This window comes from Chiloscyllium punctatum, chromosome 6 (genome assembly GCF_047496795.1).
Source record: "Chiloscyllium punctatum isolate Juve2018m chromosome 6, sChiPun1.3, whole genome shotgun sequence".
NCBI classification, from domain to species: domain Eukaryota; kingdom Metazoa; phylum Chordata; class Chondrichthyes; order Orectolobiformes; family Hemiscylliidae; genus Chiloscyllium; species Chiloscyllium punctatum.
The window spans coordinates 19452709-19477789 of record NC_092744.1 but is presented as its reverse complement, the minus strand read 5'-3'; the positions used below and the strand labels follow the sequence as shown (position 1 = coordinate 19477789).

At 41.9% G+C, this 25081-nt stretch overlaps 1 long non-coding RNA gene across 1 annotated transcript in view; it reads left to right on the top strand.

The window, feature by feature from the left end:
• The window catches only part of LOC140478469 (uncharacterized), a 33451-nt gene extending 11129 nt beyond the window's left edge, over nucleotides 1-22322 (top strand). Inside the window, exon 3 of the long non-coding RNA XR_011960773.1 lies at nucleotides 22313-22322. This is a non-coding gene — a long non-coding RNA (uncharacterized lncRNA). The remainder of the gene's footprint in view (nucleotides 1-22312) is intronic.
• Nucleotides 22323-25081: the final 2759 nt, after the last annotated feature.

Below are 25081 nucleotides of genomic sequence, written 5' to 3'. Positions count from 1 at the left end.
TACTGTGCATACCTGAAAAAACTTTAACCTTTGGGAGTATGACTCCAGGGCTCAATTTAGATAAGATTAGATTTAGATTAGATTACTTACAGTGTGGAAACAGGCCCTTCGGCCCAACAAGTCCATACTGACCTGCCAAAGCGCAACCCACCCAGACCCATTCCCCTATATTTACCTCTTCACGTAACACTACGGACAATTTAGCCAGGCCACTTCACCTAACCTGCACATTTTTGGATTGTGGGAGGAAACCGGAGCACCCGGAGGAAACCCACGCAGACACGGGGATGGTGTGTAATCCCAGTGAATTGTACCACCCCTGACCAATAGCCAGACCAGATGACCAGCCTCATTGGCTGGCAAGATGCAGGTAAGCAGGGGATCAGAGACTGGTGAGGACAATTAGTTCCAGGAAAAACAATCTCTGGAATTCCCAAAACATCGATTCTTCTGCTCCTTGAATACTCCCTGACCTGCTGTGCTTTTCCTGCACCATACTCTCGACTCTGATCTCCAGCATCTGCAGTCCTCACTTTGTTCTATATAAGGCACTAGTCAAGCCACAGCTGGAATACTTTGGGCCTTTTATCTAAAGAAAGATACACTGGCATTGAAGGCTGCCTAGAAAAGGTTCACAAGGTTGATGTCAGGTATGGGAGGCATTGTCTTGTGAACAGAGATTGAACAGATTCAGCCTGTGCTCATTGGATTATCAACAAATTAAGAGACATATATTGAAAAATGCATTATTCTTTGGAGACAAAAAAGTGGGTGTGAAAAGTTTTTTTGCCTATGGAATAAGTCTAGGACCAGAGGGCATAATCTCAAACTAAAGGTCACACATGTAAGACAGAGATGAGGAAGACTTTCTTCTGAAGGTAGTGAATTCGTGGAATTCTTTACCACAGAAGTCTGATGAGGCTGGGTCATTAAAGATATTAAAGGCTGAGACAGACATATTTTTAATCAGGTAGGGAATCAAATATGATCGGGAAAATGCAGGAAAGTGGAATTGAGGATTTTCAGATCACCTACGATCTCATTGAGTGATGGAGCAGACTCAATTGGCTGAATAGTCTACTTCAGCTCTAATATCTTACGGTCTTATGTTAAGTAGCCTCCCAATTGAATCCCCTGCATGTATAGCTTGTGTCTCATTTCCCTTAGTATTCTTCCTCCTCGACCATTGACTTTTCAATTTAAAACCTCTATCGAAGTTGCCCCACATTCCTGAAAAATCTAACATATTGCTATTTTCCTAGGTGTCAGGTCCCCAACCCTCTTCCCAAGAGCATTTGCTGCTACACACTGGTGGTAATATCATTCCCAGTCCTGGGAACATCTTTGCTCTTGTGTTACCCTTTGCATCATCAGCAGGGCCTCGGTTTTAAACCCCCCCGTAGAGCAATAGTCTGGATATTTGTGTTCATGCCTCTTGAAGATGAGCTCATAGACTTTGTACAAAGGCTAACATTCTGACATGGGATTGAGAAGTGTTCTGACAGCTTTCTTTTATGGCTATACTTAACAAAGTTGTTGCTGCAAATGGCATCAGTGCAGCACCCAGCTATAAATTAATTCAAATTTAGCTTTGTAAACTATTTTTGACACTAGGTGGCAAGATTTCACAGCTCCAGTCTCCCCTTTCAGTAATTCACATTTGGGTTATAGTTGCTGAAGCAACTGTAGACTGTAAATCGGGCAGTGTCTAAATCAAATAGAGTGCAAAAGGGACAATTGGCCCTCTCACATTAAATTTGTGTCTGTCAGCTAGAGAGATCACCTTCCACAGGCAAGTGTTCCAGAGTTTTGCCAAATGGAGTTTAAACTTCAGATTACTTCTTGTCATAGAAAAAAGTAATAAGTCCACAGGACAATTGAACACAAGTCCCATTCACTGTAATTCCCCTGGATTTTCCTTACAGCACAAAAAAATTCCTCTCATTCTGAAGAAAGGCTGTGACATAAGTGGTTAATATTTGTAGTTAGGAGGCATTTGGTTGCAGTGGAGAAAGATGCCATTTGGCACTTTACCAGCAACACATTTTCAGCTCTGATCTCCAGCATCTGCAGTCCTCACTTTCTCCTATTTGGCACATCAAGTCAGAATCAGCCCTCCAAAGAGCAGCCCACCCAAATCCAGCCATTACCCTATCCCCATAACCCTACATTTACCATGGCTAAGCCACCTAACTTGTACATCCCTAGACACTACAGACAACTTAACATAGGCAATCCACCTATCCACAGGTTTCTGGACGATGGAAAGGGGAAACCCACACAGACATGGGAAGAATGGAGAGCATACAAACTCGACCCAAGGCTGTAATTAAGCTTGGGTCCCTGACACTGTGAGGCAACAGTGTTAACCACTGAGCCACCAGGCTGCCCAGCATGGCCTGTTATATGATGTCAGATCGCATGTAACTGGAACCTAAGCAAACCAAGTCCTCATAGAGTATCACTTTTCTTTCTTTTATTCATTCACAGGATGAGAGCATTACTGTCCAGGCCAGCATTTATTGCCTATCCCTAATTGCCCAGAGGATAGTTAAGAGTTGACCACATTGCCGTAGGTCTGGAGTCACATGCAGGCCAGACCATGTTAGGATGGCAGATTCCTTTCCCTGAAGGACATTAGAACCAGATAGGTTTTTCTGACAATTGACAGTGGATTAGACTTTTAATCACAGATATTTTCAATTGAATTCAAATTCAAATTCTCAGAACTTTACCTGGTCCTCTGGATTAACAGTCCAGTAATAAAACCATCAGGATGTTGCCGCTCTCTGATGGTATATTGTTTTCTTTCTTCTGAGGAGGGATAGTGAAAATCAGCAAAGTGTGATTGCTTTTGTTCATTTATCTATCCTGCTATGATCCCAACTGATATTATTACTGGAAAAGTTAGATTGATCCCACTCTGATATATGGTTTGATAAATCATGATATTTTTTACTTTTGGTTTTAACAAGGTGGTCTTTCGCAGAAACACAGGCACACAAAGCAACAGTTGCTGAGGCAACTCCTCACTCAAGTATTAAGGGAGCTGTTTGATTTTCATCACTATAAGCAACAGTTTGTCTTTAGAGATGTGAGATAATGTCAGTTCTGCTGGCAGGACATGAGTTGACCTGTAAAATGTTGTACTTGTAAAATTGGATACACCTACAACAAGTCACTGGGTACAGTCTACTACAGATTATCAATATTTCTTCACAAAATGAAACGAATGCACATTAATTTGGAGAGAATGGTATTCACTGTTGCTTTTATACCATTTCAGGCAAGGGTCTGAGTTGCAGTTAGATTCAAAGAGTTCAAGTTCAAGTTGACATCTTCACAAACATTGAGTAAATGTCATCTCATTATCTGCCTCATACAATGACAGTGTGAATGTTTTACACTGCACATCAGGTACAATCTAAATTCACCACAAAAGTGCAGTATTGTGTATTTCAGTCTAAAATAGCACAATGGGTGTTAATAACTGTCAATCAACTGCTGTGCCATTGTAAATTAAGATGTGACCTCTCATTCCTTCAGCTTTAATTTTAAATGGTTTAAGAAATGTTGAAATGAATTTCTCATTGGAATTTTCCTTTCTGATAATACATCAACCTCTCGCAATCCATCTTTCCTTCTCTTTACCCTTTGACTGATTTGGCATTAAGTGCACCTATGCTAATTTATACTTCTCAGCCCCAGTATTGTGAGAATCCCCAAAATTTCAATCTGATAATTTACAGTTGCTTGCCCTGTTTGCTCAAATATCCAGTTTCCCTTCACTGTGATGTTATCACTTGCAATTCTGGCAATAGCCACTTAAAACTAAGTATATAAGAAGCTTTGCTGAAGGCAGATGCTGCATGATACACAGCCATAGTAAATAATGAGCCAGTAGTCCAGCAACAGTCATATGGCACACATAATCATTTTCACTCAATCATTTTGACTGCATAGTTAAACAAAATGTTTTCCATACGAACAACTGCTCAAGATAATCAACCACTTAATGTTGGTGCTGATTATCTTTTACATTCTAGGTGCTTAATAATCATTGATAAATTCTCTGTCGCACTTGAGTGAGACTAGTAACTTGAAGACATGTGTTGAGACTCTGTGGAAGTGATAGAACTCCTTCCCCCACCTCATCCTAGTTTCAAACTTCCAGCTCAGTTACTGTCTCCTTGACTTGTCCGACCTGCCTATCTTCTTTTCCACCTATCCACTCCACCCTCTCCTCCTTGACCTATCACCTTCATCTCCTCCCCCACTCACCCATTGTACTCTATGCTACTCTCTCCCCACCCCCACCCTCCTCTAGCTTATCTCTCCATGCTTCAGGCTCACTGCCTTTATTCCTGATGAAGGGCTTTTGCCCGAAACGTTGATTTCGCTGCTCGTTGGATGCTGCCTGAACTGCTGTGCTCTTCCAGCACCACTAATCCAGTATCCAATGACTGCTGCAGACCCAAACACTAGAAGTGTCTGTGTGCGTGTGTCTGCTTTGTATCACTGCATCTACGCACTTGATAAGACACCATAATATGACTAAACATTTCCATGCAACTTTTTCAAAGTTGAAGAATTCATTAAGTTTGTGCACAGAACACATGGTTTACAGCAGAAGCCATTTATTTCCCTGCCAGTTGCTATTGCTCCATAAAAAAGCTGATCAACAATTTCTTCCAAATCTTGTTGAGCCCAGCAAATGGAGATCAGTATCATTCATAATGTTTTTCTTGGCTCAGACTGATTGTAAATTGCTGCTTTGGCACTGTTGTAATCATGACTCTTCCCCCTTGTTAATAAATATTTTTGTAAGCCCTTTTCACCATAATGTGGGAGTTTGTTCCTGGTCCACTTGAGTACAGTGATAGTAAATCACTTCATTGCTCCCTTTCAAGCTTGATAAGTCTGGTTGACCAATAAATAGAGTTGTTAACCCATCAGGATGGATCTGAAGACTTTGGGAATTGAAGATTAATTTGTTGAACTTTGCTGGGGAGAGTCACAGAAGGAAAATTATAGGAATAATAAAACAAATTATGATTTCCTCTTGTTTTCTTTGAACTCTGTTGTTTATTAAGACTAAGAATTATGCAGATGGAAAAAACTGACTCTTTGGGTGAGATAGGAGGTCATGTGATAGAATCTCCAGCTCATGTCCAATCAGATATGGCATCTCAAGTAATGAATTGCAACTGTGAACTTATCTAAATACACATTGAATAATGAATAAAAATTTTAAAAAAAACTTTCCTGATTGCATTTTTGAGAGATTCATAGATAAATACTTGAAATCAGATTCATGTGACTCGACAAAGAATGACTATTTGAGGCCCTGAACAGGATATGGAAACAAAATGTATAGCTCTTCAAGATAATAACCTTATCATTGTTAAAGATAAACATTTTTTCATATAGTGTGTACTTACAGCTGTGGACTCCTCCCATCCCTTCCTTGACATCTTTGCTTCCACTTCTGGGGATAGGCTGGTCAGTGATATCCAGTACAAATTCACCAACTCTCACAATCTGCAAAGGATTCAATCAAGGATTCCCTGCCACCCAGGTCCAGATGAGACAGAGGTTCACCTGCCTCTCTTCCAACCTAGTTTACTGCATCAGGTGCTCCTGATGTGGTCTTCTCTATATTGGGGAGACGAAATGTAAATTTAGCAAATGGATTGCTGAGCAGGGGCTGCAGGGGCTGACCAGACCTCCCAGTCACCGCCCACATTATCATTCTTTGCTTCCTCCATTGCCACAATGAACCAAACTGCAAACTGGAGGAACAAACCTCATCTTCTGTCTGGGCTGCCTGTAGCCCAAAGGACTCAACATTGAGTTCTCCAATTTCAAATAACGTCCCTTCCCATCCTCCAACTCCCTTCCTAGCCTCTCTCCCTCCCTTCCACTCCTCCCTGCCACCTACCGGATTCATTCCTCCCATTGACCAACCAGGTTGTACCCTTTACCTGTTTTCACCTATCCCCATTTCACCACTCTGTCCCCGCCAGCCCCCAGTCCTGAAGAAGGGTTACACCAGAAACATCAACTTCTCTACTTGCTGATGCTGCCTGGCTTGCTGTGTTCTTCCAGCCTCCTGCCTGTCGACCCAGGTTGACAGGCCCCTCAGCCTTGTCTGACCTGTTTCCTGCAGTGCTGAACTCACCTCTTCCCTTGCCTCCCCCAGCAACCATAGGGCCTCCCAGTCTTCACTTTCCACCCCTTCAGGAAAAGGACCAAAGGCTGATAAGCCGCTAATTCCACCAACTCCAGCAGAATGCGACTACCAGACACATATTCCCCTACCCTCCCTTTCCAGCATTCTGCAGGGACTCTTCCTTCCAGGACACTCTGGTCCATTCTTCCTTCACTCTCAATGCCTTGTTACAATCCCATGGCACCTTCCCATGTAATTGCAGAAGGTGCAATACTTGTCTGCTTACCTCCTCATTATCCGAGGGCTCAGACACACCTTCCATTTGAAGCAGCAACTTATCTGAAGTTCTCACAACCTAATCTACTGTATTCGCTGCTCACAGCATGGTCCCCTTACACTGGAGAGACAAAACGTAGAGTGGGTAACTACTTTTCTAAACTCTGTCCATAAAGATAACCACAAGCTTCCAGTTGCCTTTTACACATTATCAAGTTCTCATGCCAATATTTTTTTCAATGGCCTGCTGCATTGTTCGAGATGGTTCAATGCAAGCTGGAGGAACAATGCCTTTTTTCTTGCTGAGATACCTGACAGCCTTCAAAACTTGACATTGAATTTAACAATGTGACCATCCACTTCTACCCCCATTAACACTTCTCATCGGCAGTCTCTTGACCCATTTTCTTTCTCTCTGGCTTTGGGCACAATCTCCACATACTCTACTCTACTCCCTCGCCCCATGATCAGCATAACTTACTACACTTTCCCAACTATTTTCAGTTCTGATAAAAGGCCATGAGATTTGAAAAAATTAACTGCTTGTCTCTCCATAAATGCTGTCAAACCTGTTGGGTTTCTCCTGCACTTCTTGTTTTTGTTTCAGATTTCCAGCAGTGCTTTAATTATATTTTGCTGTGTAATAACAACTGAACTGGTTGATTTGGAAATGTTTAGGAAAGAGAGAGAACAGACTGAAATTTATTATGAAATACGGAATGAAAATATACAGTTGTAGATATGAGACTGACCTCTACTTCCGGCTTCAGTTAATGGTGGCAATAGATACTTAGCAGTTATAAAAGTAGGAATGAAATCAGCTTTTCAGCTCTTCAAGCCTCTTTTGCCATTCAAATATATCATGATTGGTCTGCACTTCACTTTCATCGAGAAAGTCTTTACTGATGTCATTTTATTCGCTTGTCAAAATGAATCAATCTCCCTCTATTGAAAATTCCAATTGACCCAACATCAACAATGTTTTGTGAAATGGAATTCCAAATTCCCATTGTCTTCATGTGGAAATAAACGTTTTCAGATTTTAGATTAGATTAGATTACCTACAGTGTGGAAACAAGCCCTTCGGCCCAACAAGTCCACACCAACCCTCCGAAGAGTAACCCACCCAGACCCATTTCCCTCTGTCTATGCACCGAACACTATGGGCAATTTAGTATGGCCAATCCACCTAACCTGCACATCTTTGGACTGTGGGAGGAAACCAGAGCACCCGGAGGAAACCCGCGCAGACATGGGGAGAATGTGTAAACTCCACACAGACAGTCACCCGAGGCTGGAGTCAAACCCAGGTCCCTGGTGCTGTGAGGCTGCAGTGCTAACCACTGAGCCACCATGCCTCCCCGATTTTGATGTCAAGCATATTCAAGGCTGAGAGAGCCAACTTGTTAATCAGGATGTGAATCAATAGTAATTGGACTAAGGGAGATGAGCAGTATCAGGTCAATCATAATCTCATTATTGTCAGAGCAGACTTAGAGTCATAGAATCATAGAGATGGACTCCACGGAAACATACCTTTTGGTCCACCTCGTCCATGTTGATCAGATATCCTAAATTAATCTAGTCCCATTTGTCAGCATTGCCCATGTCCCTCTAAACCCTTCCTATTCATATATCTATCCAGATGCCTTTTAAATGTTGTAATTGTACCAGCCCCTGGCATTTCCTCTGGCAACTCAATCCATGCAATCGCCAGCTTCTGTGTGAAAAAGTTGCCCCTTAGGTCCCTTTTAGATCATTCCCCTCTCACCTTAAACCGATACCTTCTAGTTTTGGATTTCCCCATTGTGGGGAAAGAAAATCTTGCTGATTTACCCTATCCATGTCCCACATGATTTTATAAACCTTGATGGGCTGAATGGCCTACTTCTGCTCTTACATCATGTTGTCTTATTTCGTAGCAGTTTTTGAGTATGTTGGGGATAAATACACTCAAGCATGAATGCAAATTTTCTGTTCATTTTACACAACCACCTGAATTTCTAATCAACTGAGGTCTACAAGAGTTAATTAATTCCAGTAATGTGCAGAAATATCTGCTGCTGTCATGTCTTTGTTTTATGAAAGTAATTTCTGTGATTATTTTTAATACATTAACCTCTAGAAAGATTTAGAAAGAGTTCAGTAATGTATGAGCTTTTATTATGGAGGAAATGAAATGCAATTAAAGTAGGCAGATGGCCCAGAGTGATAAATGGAACTTTTATAAATAAATTAGGATATTTTTAGATATGCTAGCAAGAAAGTTCTACTCACAGAAAACGATTATAAACCTGGTATAATCGTAAAAGCTTCAAATGTGATGAATTGTGTAAGTAGTCTCACTGTAGAAGAATTTCTGATATTGCTAATGGTGAAGCATTTTTTCCAATTTTTCAGAATTTTTCCTGTCTTTGATGCTATGGAAGAAAGCAAGAAAAGAAGCTGAAGAAGGATGAAGTCTCTTCTTGCATCATGCATTCCATGTGCATAATATGCGATTAAATAGGTAAACATGGGGTGCTGTACAGCAATCGCTCCATACATAGAAAGCTCCCACAAGGAATATGTAGGAGCCTAAGTAGGTAATTTAGCCCATCAAGGCTGCTCCAACATTCAATGAGTTCATGGGTGATTTGATAATCCCCAACTCCACTTTCCAGCCGTTCCTCCATAAACCTTGATTCCTTTACTGACTAAAAATCTCAGCCTATCTCAGTCTTGAATATATTTAAGGACTTAACCTCGAAAGCCTGCTGTGGTAAAGAATTCCACAAATTCACTATCCACTGGGAGAAGAAATTCTCTAGTTCTGAGTTAACTATGTAACTCCTGACTCTGATTATGCCCCCTGGTCCCAGACTTCCTCACAGGAGGAAACAACCCTTCTGGGTCTTATGAGATAAATGCCCAGTTAATCTGTTTTCAGCCTGCTGATGAGAAATGTTGACAAGGAGAACAGGATGGTACCGTCTTATTCTCTTATCTTACTTTGCTGTCAGTACATTATCTGTGATAATCAAACTTTTTCTCCACACTGCACTTCGCCATCCACCTGACATATTATTTAGAGTTGCAATTGCATTCAAGCTATGTTTCCTGTTGTCCACTGAAGCTCTGTGAAATGACCAGGTGGAAGAACATTATCTCCATACACGCAATAATCTTTGTTGCCTGGTTTGGTTTCTGTTGGTGTGGCCCAGTAAAATAGGAACAATCTTCATTTAGCAGACACTTTATTTGCATTTTTAAAATTCTCTCATGGGACATGGGTGTTGCTGGCTGACTAACAATAGACAATAGACAATAGGTGCAGGAATAGGCCATTCTGCCCTTCGAGCCTGCACCACCATTCAATATGATCATGGCTGATCATCCTTAATCAGTATTCTGTTCCTGCCTTATCTCCATAACCCTTGATCCACTATCATTGAGAGCTCTATCCAACTCTTTCTTAAATGAATCCAGAGACTGGGCCTCCACTGCCCTCTAGGGCAGAGCATTCCACACAGCCACCACTCTCCGGGTGAAGAAGTTTCTCCTCATCTCTGTCCTAAATGGTCTACCCCATATTTTTAAGCTGTGTCCTCTGGTTCGTCACTCATCCATCAGCGGAAACATGTTTCCTGCTTTGAGAGTGTTCAATCCTTTAATAATCTTATATATATATCTCAATCAGATCCCCTCTCAGTCTTCTAAACTCAAGGGTATACAAGCCCAGTCGCTCCAGTCTTTCAGCGTAAGGTAGACCCGCCATTCCAGGAATTGACCTCGTGAACCTGCGCTGCACTCCCTCAATAGTCAGAATGTCTTTCCTCAAATTTGGAGACCAGAACTGCACACAGTACTCCAAGTGTGGTCTTACCAGGGCCCTGTACAGCTGCAGAAGAACCTCTTTGCTTCTATACTTAATCCCTCTTGTTATGAAGACCAGCATGCTATTAGCCTTCTTCACTACCTGCTGTACCTGCATGCTTACCTTCATTGACTGGTGTACAAGAACACCCAGATCTCTTTGTACTGCCCCTTTACCTAAATTGATTCCAGTTAGGTAGTAATCTTCCTTCCTGTTCTTGCCACCAAAGTGGATAACTATACATTTATCCACATTAAACTGCATCTGCCATGCATCTGACCACTCACCTAACCTGTCCAAGTCACCCTGTAATCTCCTAACATCCTCCTCACATTTCACCCTGCCACCCAGCTTAGTATCATCAGCAAATTTGCTAATATTATTACTAATGCCAGCTTCTTTATCATTAATATATATTGTAAAAAGCTGCGGTCCCAGTACTGATCCCTGTAGTACCCCACTGGTCACTGCCTGCCATTCCAAAATGGAGCCGTTTATCACTACTCTTTGCTTCCTGTCAGCCAACCAACTTTCAATCCAAGTTAGTACTTTGCCCCCAATACCATGCGCCCTAATGTTACTCACTAACCTCCTATATGGGACTTTATCAAAAGCTTTCTGAAAGTCCAGGTACACTACATCTACTGGATCTCCCTCATCCACCTTCAGAGTTACATCCTCAAAAAATTCCTGAAGATTAGTCAAGCATGATTTCTCCTTCATAAATCCATGCTGACTCTGACCTATTCTGTTACCACTATCCAGATGTGTCATAATTTCATCCTTTATAATAGACTCCAGCATCTTTCCCACCACTGAGGTCAGACTAACTGGCCTATAATTTCCTGCTTTCTCTCTCCCACCTTTCTTAAATAGTGATACAACATTAGCCACCCTCCGTTCCGCAGGAACTGATCCTGAACCTATCAAACTCTGGAAAATCATCACCAACGCATCCACGATTTCTCGAGCCACCTCCTTCAGTACCCTGGGATGCAGACCATCAGGCCCCGGGGACTTATCAACCTTCAGACCTAACAGTCTCTCCAACACCAATTCCTGGCAAATATAAATTCCCTTAAGTTCAGGTCCTTCAGCCACTGTTACCTCAGGGATATTGCTTGTATCTTCCACGGTGAACACAGATCTGAAGTACCAATTCAATCCTTCTGCCATTTCTTTGTTCCCTGTGATATATTCCCCTGTTTCTGTCTTCAAGGGCCAATCTTAGTCTTAAACATTGATTGCCTATCCCAATTGCCCTTGAGAAGATGGTGGTGAGCTGTTTCCTTGAACTGGTGTAGTCCATGTATAGTAGGTAGATGTATAATGCCATTAGGGAAGGGCTTCCCGGATTTTGACCTAGTGACAGTAAAGGACGAGTGACATACTTTTAAGGCAGGGTGGCGAGTGGCTTGGAAAGGAACCGGCAGGTAGTGGTGTTCCATGTGTCTGCTGCCCTTGTCCTTCTAGATGGAAATGGGCATGAGATTGGAAGCCACAGTCTAAGGATCTTTGGTGAATTCCCACTGTGCATCTTGTAGACAGTACACATTGCTACTACTGGGCATCAGTGGGGGAGGAATAAATGCTTGTGGATATGGTACCAGTCAGGTCAGCTGCTTTGACCTGGATGGTGTCAAGCTTCTTGAGTGCTGTTGGAGCTACACCCATCCAGGAAAATGGAGAGTATTCCATCACATTCTTGACTTAGACAAGTTAGACAAAGGAGAGCCAATGGAGGTGATTTATTTGGATTTCCAGAAGGCTGTTGACAAGGTGTCTCACAGGATGCTGCTAAATAAGATAGAAGCCCATTGTATCAGGGGCAAAGGACTGTCATGAATAGAGGATTGGCTGGCTGTCAAAAGGTACAGAGTTGGGTCAAAGCGGTCCTTTTTCAGGCTGGGGACCACTGGAGGAGGCTGTGATGCATCATCCATTCGGTACTTTCGCCTGAAGATTGTTATGAATGCTCAGCCTTAATTTATTGGACAGTCTTTGGGGAATTGGGAGATCAGTATGTATTGCTCACCACAGTATTCCCAGTCTCTGATCAGCTCTTGCAGCCATTATATTTGTAAGGCGAGTCTAGTTGAGTTCCTGATCCACAGTAACCCCAGGTTGTTGATAGTGGAGATTTAATGATGTTGATGCCACTAACTGTCAAAGGGCAGTAGTTAAATTGTATCTTATTGGTGATGGTCATTTCTTTGATAAGATTTTGAAGTCCATCATTAAGGATGAGATTACAGCGTACATGGAAGTGTATGCTAAAGTAGTGCTGAGTCACTACAGTTTCATCAAGGGCCGATCATGCCTGACAAATCTGTTAAAATTGAGGAGGTAACGATAAGTTAGACAAAGCAGAGCCAATGGATATGATTTATTTAGATTTCCAGAAGGGCGTTGACAAGGTGTCTCACAGGACACTGCTAAATAAGATAGAAGCCCATTGTGTGAGGGGCAAGAGACTGTCATGGATAGAGGATTGACTGGCTGTCAGAAGGTACAGGATGGGGACCACTGGAGGAGGCTGCGATGGATCATCCATTCAGCACTTTCGCCTGAAGATTGTTATGAATGCTCAGCCTTAATTTAGTACTTTGGTAACTTGGAAGTGGTAAAGCACAGAATAGGCTCTTATGATCTAGAATGAGTTGCTTGAAGGGAGAGTAGACACAGACTCAGTGTAGCTTTCAACAGGGAATTGGATTGTGCAGAACAATGAAGAAATGGCAGGGCATGGAAATAAGGGTCAACTCTTTGAATGAGCTCGCAGTGGCATCGTGAGCTGAATGATATTCTTCAGCATTGTATCAACATATAATTCTATCAAATGAGAGAACTTGTAGGGCATTTTTTTGCATTTTGAGGATGCATCAAAGTGCTTCCCAGTTGGTTGATTCTGCCTAAATGCAGTTATTGTTGTTAGAGAAGCAAAAAGAGCAGATCCTTTGCTTCTCAGACGTATTAGCAAACAGCATTGAAGTAAGATATGCCTTGGTGATACCAAGCATAACCTTGAAAGCAGCTGATCGTGCTTTTCTGCACTCATATTATTTGTGGCATAATTTCTAACACATACTTTATTGCTGGATTGCAGTGCTGGAACATTGCATTTCTCTTCTCAAAACAAAGAGCTTAAAAAGCTCCTTATGATTTTTTCTGCTCTTTCTATTCCTTGCCATCTCTGCATAATTGGTCTCTATTAGCTGTTCCTTGTCAGATAGATTGTTATTCTCCTTCCTGGGAATGTCTGCAATGATTATAATTCCCTGCAGAGGGGATACTTCAAGAAGAAAGGAAGGCAGACAGCTACAAGTTCAAATCTGGGGTGACTGAAAAAAAAAAAAAATGGAATTAATTAATTAAATAAATACACCAAAACTAATAATGGTGGCCATGTAACTGTTAGACTTTTGTAAAAGTCATCTACTTCATATGATCCTTGAGAGAAAGAAATCTACTGTCCTTATCCAGTCTTGTTTATATCTGCAGCTGACCTACAGCACTGTGACTGAATCTTAATTGCCATCTGAAATGGTAATGCAAACCAGTCAGATAAATAATAAATGTGAACCATGAACAATATGAATGAGAAGCAAAACAAATTGAGAGTGAAATGATGAATTACATGTATCTGTATTCATATATGAGGGAATTGAAACATTTGAAAGTACTTCACACTACAAACTGATTATTTTTTAATCTAGTGGTTATTACTATGTGTTATAAGCATGTAAAAGGATGAATTAGGAGCAGGAGTAGGCCATTTGTTCCCTGGAGTCTGGTCTGCCAATCAATATGATCATAGCTGATCTGGTTTCTCCACATTCTCGTTTACCTCTGATTTCCTTTTTACTCCCTTACTTAACAAGAATCTATCAGGTAGTGCAGTGACTTAGCGGTTAGCGCTGCTGCGTCACAGTGCCAGGGACCCGCGTTTGACCCTCGGGTAACTCTCTGTGTGGATTTCCTCTGGGTGCTCTGGTTTCCTTCCACAGTCCAAAGATGTAAAGATTAGGTGGATTGACCATGGTAAATCACCCAGTGTCCAGGGATGCACAAGCTAAGTGGATTAGCCATGCAAAATGAACGGTTACAGGGATAGGGTGGGGGATTGGGTAAGCTGGGATCCTCCTTATAGGGGTCAGTATGAACCCGATGGGCAAATAGCCACCTTCCTTGCTGTGGGGATTCTACAACCTCTGCTTTATTAAAAGACACTGCTCTCTCTGGTTTCAAAGAAAGAGTTCCAAGGACTTATGACCCTCTGTGAAAAAATAAGTTCTCATTATCACTGTCTTAAATGGGCAACCCCTTATTTTGAAACAGCAACCCCTTGTTTAGGTGTAACCCACAGGTGTAACCATCTTCTCTGGCACCTTGTTAAGAGCCTTCAGAATCTTATACATTTCAATCAAGTCACCTTTTTACATTTCTACACTCCAATGGATACAAGGCTAGCCTGTTCAATTCCAGCCCATAAAACAACCCATCATAGAGTCATAGAGATGTACAGCATGGAAACAGATCCTTCGGTCCAATACGTCCATACCGACCAGATATCCCAACCCAATCTAGTCCCATCTGCCATCACTTGGCCCATATCCCTCCAAACCCTTCCTATTCATATACCCATCCAAGTGCCCCTTAAATGTTGTAATTGTACCAGCTTCCACCACTTCCTCTGGCAGCTCATTCAATACACATACCACCCTCTGTGTGAAAAAGTTGCCCCATATGTCTCTTTTATATCTTTCCCCTCTCACCCTAAATCTATGCCCTCTAGTTCTGGACTCCCCAACCCCAGGGAAAAGACTTTGTCTATTTACCCTATCCATGCCCCTCATAATTTTGTAAACCTCTATAAGGTCACCCCTCAGCTTCCAATGCTCCAGGGAAAACAGCTCCAGCCTGTTCAGCCTTTCCCGAAAGCTCAACATCCTTGTAAATCTTTTCTGAACCCTTTCAAGTTTCACAACACCTTTCCGATAGGAAGGAGACCAGAATTGCACGCAATATTCCAACAGTGGCCTAACCAATGTCCTGTACAGCCGCAACATGACATCCCTACTCCTGTACTTAATACACTGACCAATAAAAGAAAGCATACCAAATGCCTTCTTCACTATCCTATCTACCTGTGACTCCACTTTCAAGGAGCTATGAACCTGCACTCCAAGGTCTCTTTGTTCAGCAACACTCCCTAGGACCTTACCATTAAGTATGTAATTCCTGCTAAGATTTGCTTTCCCAAAATGCAGCACCTTGCATTTATCTGAATTAAACTCCATCTGCCACTTCTCAGTCCATTGGCCCATCTGATTAAGATCATGTTGTAACCTGAGGTAACCCTCTTCGCTGTCTACTACACGTCCAATTTTGGTGTCATCTGCAAACTTACTAACTGTACCGCTTATGCTCGCATCCAAATCACTTATGTAAATGACAAAATGAAGAGGACCCAACACCGATCCTTGTGGAACTCCACTGATCACAGGCCTCCAATCTGAAAAACAACCGTCCACCACCACCTCTGTCTTCTATCTTTGAGCTAATTCTGTATCCAAATGGCTAGTTCTCCCTGTATTCCATGAGATCTGACCTTGCTAATCAGTCTCCCATAGGGAACCTTGTCGAACGCCTTACTGAAGTCCATATAGATTACATCTACCGCTCTGCCCTCATTAATCCTCTTTGTTACTTGTTGAAAAAAACTCGATCAAGTTTGTGAGACATGATTTCCCATGCACAAAGCTATGTTGACTATCCCTAATCAGTCCTTGCCTTACCAAATATATGTATATCCTATCCCTCAGGATTCCCTCCAACAACTTGCGTACCATCGACATTAGGCTCACTGGTCTATAGTTCCCTGGCTTGTCCTTACTACACTTCGTATACAGTGGCACCACTTTAGCCAACCTCCAGTCTTCCAGCACCTCACTTGTGACTGTCGATGATACAAATATCTCAGCAAGAGGCCCAGCAATCAGTTCTCTAGCTTCCCACAGAGTTCTTGGGTACACCTGATCAGGTCCTGGGGATTTATCCACCTTTAACCGTTTCAAGAAATCCAGCACTTCCTCCTCTGTAATCTGGATATTTTGCAAGGTCTCACCATCTATTTCCCTACAGTCTATATCTTCCATATCCTTTTCCACAGTAAATACTGATGCAAAATACTCGTTTAGTATCTCCCCCATTTTTTGTGGCTCCACACAAAGGCCGCCTTGCAGATGTTTGAGGGGCCGTATTTTCTTCCTAGTTACCCTTTTGTCCTTAATGTATTTGTAATAACCCTTTGGATTCTCCTTAATTCTATTTGTCAAAGCTATCTCATGTCCCCTTTTTGCCCTCCTGATTTCCCTCTTAAGTATACTCCTACTTCCTTTATACTCTTCTAAGGATTCACTCGATCTATCCTCTCTACACCTTGCAGGTGCTTCCTTCTTTTTTTTAACCAAACCCTCAACTTCTTTAGTCATCCAGCGTTCCCTGTACCTATCAGCCTTTCCTTTCACCCTGACAGGAATATACTTTCTCTGGATTCTTGTTATCTCATTTCTGAAGGCTTCCCATTTTCCAGCCGTCCCTTTACCTGCAAACATCTGTCCCCAATCAGCTTTTGAAAGTTCTTGCCTAATACTGTCAAAATTGGCCTTTCTCCAATTTAGAACTTCAACTTTTCGATCTGGTCTATCCTTTTCTATCACTATTTTAAATCTAATAGAATTATGGTTGCTGGCCCCAAAGTGCTCTACCACTGACACCTCAGTTACCTGCCCTGCCTTATTTCCCAAGAGTAGGTCAAGTTTTGCACCTTCTCCAGTTGGTATACCACATACTGAATCAGAAAATTGTCTTGTACACACTTAAGAAATTCCTCTCCATCTAAACCTTTAACATTATGGCAGTCCTAATCTATGTTTGGAAAGTTAAAATCCCCAACCATAAACACCCCATTATTCTTACAGATAGCTGAGATCACCTTACAAGTTTGTTTCTCAATTTCCCTCTGACTATTGGGGGGTCTATAATACGATCCCAATAAGGTGATCATCCCTTTCTTATTTCTCAGTTCCACCTAAATAACTTCCCTGGATGTATTTCGGGGAATATCCTCCCTCAGCACAGCTGTAATGCTATCCCTTATCAATAAAGCCACTACCCCTCCTCTCTTGCCTCTCTTTTTATCCTTCCTGTAACATTTGTATCCTGGAACATTAAGCTGCCAGTCCTGCCCATTCCTGAGCCATGTTTCTGTAATTGCTATGATATCCCAGTCCCATGTTCCTAACCATGCTCTGAGTTCATCTGCCTTCCCAGTTAGGCCCCTTGCATTGAAATAAATGCAGTTTAATTTATTAGTCCTACCTTGTCCCTGCCTACCCTGACTGTTTGACTCGCTTTTGTTCTCAACTGTACCAGTCTCAGATTGAACTCTTTCCTCACTATCTCCCTGGGTCCCATCCCCCTCACTAGTTTAAATCCTCCTGAGCAGCTCCAGCAATCAATTCCAGGTATTATTTTAGTGAACCTTCTCGGAACTGCTCCCAGCTCATTTACCTCCTTCCTTAAATAAAGAGATCAATATTGTACATGGTACTCCTGATGTGGTTACATTTGTGACATGTATAACTTATGTGGAGGTGGATTAAGTCAGAAGTCACACGACACTGTGTTATCGTCCAACAGGTTTATTTGAAATCACAAGCTTTTGAAGCACTGCTCCTTCATCAGGTGAAGTGAAGCATTAAATTCCTGCTTTTATATTCAATTCTCCTTGTAATAAATAACATTCTATTAGCTTTTCTAATTGCTGAACTTGAAAAATAAACGTTTGTAATTCAAGCACTGGGACATACAGATGCGTCTGCATCTCAGAGCTTTGCAACCTCTTGTCATTTAGGTTTTATGTCTTCTATTCTTCCTGCCAATATGGGTAATTTTATATATTCATATACTCTACTTTGTTAGATCTAAGCTCACTCACTTTTCTTATATACCCTTGTATATCCCTTTATCGCCCTGTATGTGGCACTTAACAATTTATTTCCTATATATCTTTGCATTATCATCAAATTTAGCAATACCATATTTTCAGTCCTTTCATTCAAGCTTTTCTTAAAAATTACAAAATGTTGAGTCCTAGCACTGTTGTAATATTGTTTATAGCCAAAATGACAAACTTCTATGTCAATGTGTTGCACAAATTGAATGAGGTGTTCTGATCAATTGTTTTATATCCTTTGATGAAAGGCAACTAACCCAAAACATTAATTGTCTTTCTCTCCCTACTGATGCTGTTGAACCTGCTCAGTATCGAAGTATTTTTTACTTTTGTTTTGATTTTCCAGCACCTTGCAGTATTTTGCCTTTGTCTTCCATTATCTATAGTGGAAAGCACTGAATGAAATCTATTTAGTAGGGTGGCCTTCTCTTGCTATCTTAATGGAAGAAAAAAGAAAGATTTGCAGTTGTATAGTGCTATCAGAAACAACTCCATGAAGGTTGGTATCCCATTACCAAATCGCCTTTATTTACAAGTGTTTTAGCACATGACACTGGCCCAGGTAGCTCAGAATGAGCAGAACTCCTGTTTATACATGTCAGCCAGGACTCCCTAATTTAACCAGGTTAACTGTCCCAATCAGGGACCTCATACTCAATGATGTCCTGCTGGCTAACCTCACTCTGATCACAGAAACCAATTAAATACCTTTGAGGTAGTCACTGTTGTAATATAGCAGCTAATTTGAACTCAGAAAATCCCCATTAAAAAGCAATGCAGGACTTCTATTTTTTAAATGTTTGTTGAGGAATAATTATTGTCCAGGATATTGGAGAAAACACCTATACATTTCTTCCAAATCGTACTATGGATGTTACGTGTTTACCTCAGTTTAATGTCATATGTAAAGGATAACACTGCTGATATAACTCTGTGCTTCCTCAGTATTGCGACATGTGTCTGGATTTTTGTGTTCAGTAGTTTGCAGTGGAATTAAGTTCACAATCCTTCCAACCAGAAGTAAGAGTGCTACCAGCTGAGCGAAGAGTTCTACCAAATGACCCATGGCTGATGTCTTTAATTGAGTACTCGGTATGTCAGACTGGCAATTAACAAAGATTAACTACATAGTACAGGGGCTTTAAAAGACATTACCTTGATATGAAACTCTATAAAACTGTGGTTATAAAAACATGCTGTACCTGAATAATTCTAAATGTGGGACTAAACAGTTTGCTACAATCCTGATCACCAGACCAAACCAGACCACCAAATTTATGTTACAATCTGGCTAGGCATCAGTATCTTGTTTTCAAAGCTGACCATGTGTGAGTTCTAAGAAACTTATTAAAAGAATAAAACCACAATATAAAGAACAAATAAACTTTTCTATGTGACTGCAGAACAGTAAAACAATCCACAATACATGAACAACTTATTTCTAGCTCCTAGAAGTAACATCTGGTAAACAAGGGTCATCCTCTGTGATTGAAGACTCCAAAGTATACATCAAATAGCAAATACAATTTTGATTAATCCCATGGATTTCTCAGGAACAGCACTGAAGCATTAGTGCTATTGTCTGTCAGGAATCTGCAAACATAATGGTCAGTGATCTGTTCTGTTAATTTTAGGGACTGTTCATTGAAGTCAGTCAGAATTCTGAGGCAAATCCAGTCCTGAGGTACATTCATTGATCACCAAAGGGAAGGTAAAAGGGGGGCTGCAGGGCTGGGGGTCTGATCAGCACCCAAAGGCGAGTCAGGTATGTGAAGGAGGGATACAGTGTTGCTGCTGTCCCAGTGATGGCAGGGTTAACTATGATGATTGTTTCCTGACATAACCCTCATTGTTCTCTAGAAATTTAATTGGAGACCAGCTGGAACAATGCCTCCCAAAGTGGGAGGATTCAGTATCAGTTTGATGGGCAAAAGTGCAGGATCCATGTTTGCTGGTTGCTAGGACAATGTGGGAACAAATACCCAAAGCATGGGTTATAAACTCAAGCGACATTTCATTTGTAATCAGTTCTTTGCCCATTTGCAATCCATGTGATTGAACATGCTTAGGCTTCAAATGCTCGTTTAAAAAAGTGCTTACAAATCTAACATTGCCAACTCAATAGTACGGAATTTAGTAGCAGTGACTTAATAGGAGGAGAATGCTGGCCGAAAGCATCCCATCACTTGTGGAACTTTCAAGTTTGTTGTGGGATATAGGGAATATTGCTGCATCATCTATCATTTACGTATGACAATGGATTATACCGAATTCAATATAAGTTCAGTTGTTCATGTAGGTCTCGGATGGGAATGGAGTCAGAGCACAGTCAGGATTCTCTATTGGTGTAATGTGCTGGTGACTCATCAGTATGACTCCTTCACCAAGTTGCTGCACTGCTGTGACCAGGGCTGTGGTGGAGTCGATGGTTGAGCTGCTGAAGCTATAGTCTGCAGTTTGGACTGGTCTGGAAGGTTGTCCCTAGTATCGTCCAACCTGACATTACATGTTCTGCACATTTGAAGTGGGCAATAAGATGATGGATGGGATGCATGCTGAGGAATCAGAAGAAGGAGGTTAAGGACAGAGAGGAGGAAGCTCCCATTGTGCATAACAAGTCTCAACTGCATTGGTCACCACAAACCTGACAGGATTTGATTGACACCTTACTTGCAGTAGATGAGAGCTGGAAGCAGAAAGCCATCTTGAAATGTGGATCATAATGCAAGCATTTTGTTTGCATAGCATTGACAACCGTAAGCCTTTATACATTTTGCTTTGAATTGTCTGATTGCTTGCCTATATGGGGTTGTACTACTGGAGAATGACAAGATGTTGTTGTCCAGTGGCAATGGGGCTAGGGACTTACAGAGGATGTTCATGTGGGGTGTAGCTAAGGACAGGTACATTGCATGGCCTCCTGGTTCAACAGCAACTAGGGTGAGAGGATGGGGTTGTATGTGTAAAAGAGGGTCAGCCATGCCAACTATGCACTGTGGGTAGCATAATGTGCAGCTGCTGCACCATCACATCGTCAGTGAGGCACAATGGTGGATTTTCCTGGCGGGCACTGGCCTTTGAATCTTGGCACAGATGCAAGGAACCCGTGAACATCCCACAATGTGTTGATTGTTCTGGGAAGAGCATGTGGTGAGTATGAGAATTGAATGAGAGGGATGCCTTGGGGTTGAGCAGCTAGATATTTGGCAAGATATAATCAAAAATCTTGCTTGGTCTTGTGTTCAAATCCTTTCAAAAAACCCAATATAACTCATACTTAGCCAATAAAGAAACTAAGATTCAGCCCTATAATGTAAAAGTGATTTGCCTATGACAGAGAGGTGGCCTGACAATAATTTTACTTGGTGCACCATCCACAGTTTATTATGTTTAGATGGACAAGCTCTCACTTTTCTGTCATGTTTAGCAGAAACCTCATCGTAGACTACTGCATTTTCATGCCCTTCCATACTCTTGAATGTGGCATCTCACAACAAGATACTGTGAGAACAAAGTTTCTAGAGGAGCAGAGCAGTAATCTGATGACATAGTGTTTTGCTGCATCACACATTTGCTGAAAGTCACGTACCATTTACCATTCATTAATGGTGAGGGCAATAAGCCTTATCATTATTTCTACTATAAAAGTAGGCCAAGATAATTACTGTCAGAGTCTCATAGTGTGAAATATTTTTCCACTTTGGAGACTCTACATCCATGCACCAATGCAATAAGTCACTACCCTCTCTGACCGTAGCTAAGGTACACAAAATTAAAATATCTTTATCTTTCTGAAATTCATGTATAATGTTCCAGAGTGTATGTAATGTGATTCTGGTGAACAAATTGAACCAATCTTGCACATTGGTTTCTGTGTGGATCATACCATTGTCCAGCAAAGAAACATTTTGTATTATTAATCTCTGAGCTGGGATCAGCTATAATGTGGCAACGCTTGTAACGTTCAATAGATTGCAGATTTTCACAGAAAAAAACCGCCATCAGTGTTTCTTTCCCATTTGTTGCCATGCAAAGTCAAAACTAATAGGTAAGATTATAAAAAGTAGGAAGAGCATTAGATAATGTGATTTCTTGATCTTCCTTTATCAATTACAGATTGTCCCTGACCTTTGATCTCAAATCTACTGTCCCACAGACCAATATTGGTACTTCAGATCTGTGTTCACCGGGGAAGACACCAGCAATATCCCTGAGGTAACAGTAGCTGAAGGACCTGAACTTAAGGGAATATATATTTGCCAGGAATTGGTGTTGGAGAGACTGCTAGGTCTGAAGGTTGATAAGTCCCCGGGGCCTGATGGTCTACATCCCAGGGTACTGAAGGAGGTGGCTCGAGAAATCGTGGATGCGTTGGTGATTATTTTCCAGAGTTCGATAGATTCGGGATCAGTTCCTGCGGAACGGAGGGTGGCTAATGTTGTATCACTTTTTAAGAAAGATGGGAGAGAGAAAACAGGAAATTATAGACCAGTTAGTCTGACCTCAGTGGTGGGAAAGATGCTGGAGTCTATTATAAAGGATGAAATTACGACACATCTGGATAGCAGTAGCAGGATAGGTCAGAGAGTCAGCATGGATTTATGAAGGGGAAATCATGCTGGACTAATCTTCTGGACTTTTTTGAGGATGTAACTCTGAAGATGGATGAGAGAAATCCAGTAGATGTAGTGTACCTGGACTTTCAGAAAGTTTTTGATAAAGTCCCAAATAGGAGGTTAGTCAGCAAAATTAGGGGGCATGGTACTGGGGGCAAAGTACTAACTTGGATTGAATGTTGGTTGGTTGATAGGAAACAAAGAGTAGTGATAAACGGCTCTATTTCGGAATGGCAGGCAGTGACCAGTAGGGTACCGATGGGATCAGTACTGGGACTGCAGCTTTTTATAATATATGTTAATGATATAGAAGATGGTATTAACAATAACATTAGCAAATTTGCTGATGATACTAAGCTGGGTGGCAGGGTGAAATGTGAGGAGGATGTTAGGGAATTACAGGGTGACTTGGACAGGTTAGGTGAGTGGTCAGATGCATGGCAGATGCAGTTTAATGTGGATAAATGTATGGTTATCCACTTTGGTGGCAAGAACAGGAAGGAAGATTACTACCTAAATGGAATCAATTTAGGTAAAGGGGCAGTACAGAGAGATCTGGGTGTTCTTGTACACCAGACAATGAAGGTAAGCATGCAAGTACAGCAGGTAGTGAAGAAGGCTAATAGCATGCTGGCCTTCATAACAAGAGGGATTGAGTATAGAAGCAAAGAGGTTCTTCTGCAGCTGGTCAGGGCCCTGGTGAGACCACACTTGGAGTACTGTGTGCAGTTCTGGTCTCCAAATTTGAGGAAAGACATTCTGGCTATTGAGGGAGTGCAGCGTAGGTTCACGAGGTCAATTCCTAGAATGGTGGGACTACCTTACGCTGAAAGACTGGAGCGACTGGGCTTGTATACCCTTGAGTTTAGAAGACTGAGAGGGGATATGATTGAGACATATAAGATTATTAAAGGATTGGACACTCTGGAGGCAGGACACATGTTTCCACTGATGGGTGAGTGCCGAACCAGAGGACACAGCTTAAAAATACGGGGTAGACCATTTAGGACAGAGATGAGGAGAAACTTCTTCACCCGGAGAGTGGTGGCTGTGTGGAATGCTCTGCCCCAGAGGGCAGTGGAGGCCCAGTCTCTGGATTCATTTAAGAAAGAGTTGGATAGAGCTCTCAAGGATAGTGGAATCAAGGGTTATGGAGATAAGGCAGGAACAGAATACTGATTAAGGATGATCAGCCATGATCATATTGAATGGTGGTGCAGGCTTGAAGGGCAGAATGGCCTACTCCTGCACCTATTGTCTATTGTCTATCGTCTAATATTGCATAACTTAGAATAGAACTCCAATCAGCCGATTGAGTCTGCACCAGCCCTCAGAAGAGCATCCTACTGTACCCATTGCATCCCCAGACTCTACATTTACTATTGTTAACCCATCTAACCTGCACATCTCTGTACATTACAGGGCGAATTAGCATGGCCAGTCCACCTAGCCTGTAAATCTTTGGGCTGTGGGAGGAAACCAGAGCACCTGACAGAAACCCACACAGACATGGCAAGAATATGCAAACTCCACACAGTCACCCAAGGCTGGAATTGAAGGCAGGTCTTTGGCGCTGTGAAGCAGCAGGGCGAACCACTGTGCCACCATGCCACCCTTAGTGCACTCACAGAATCTTGTTGAGGGACTCCACAATCAAATATATGGCAGGGCATAAAAGTGAAATAGAATGTAGAACCGTTAAAGAAGTAGCTACACATGAGGTATGTAGTTGTGGTTCTGTTCGCCGAGCTGGGAATTTGTCTTGCAAACGTTTTGTCCCCTGTCTAGGTGACATCCTCAGTGCTTGGGAGCCTCCTGTGAAGCACTTCTGTGCTGTTTCCTCCGGCATTTATAGTGGCCTGTCTCTGCCGCTTCCGGTTGTCAGTTCGAGCTGTCCGCTGTAGTGGCTGGTATATTGGGTCCAGGTCAATGTGTTTGTTGATAGAGTCTGTGGATGAGTGCTATGCCCCTAGGAATTCACTGGCTGTTCTCTGTTTGGCTTGCCCTATAATGGTAGTGTTGTCCCAGTCGAATTCATGTTGCTTGTCGTCTGTGTTTGTGGCTACTAAGGATAGCTGGTCGTGTCGTTTCGTGGCTAGTTGATGTTCGTGTGTACGGATCGTTAGCTGTCTTCCTGTTTG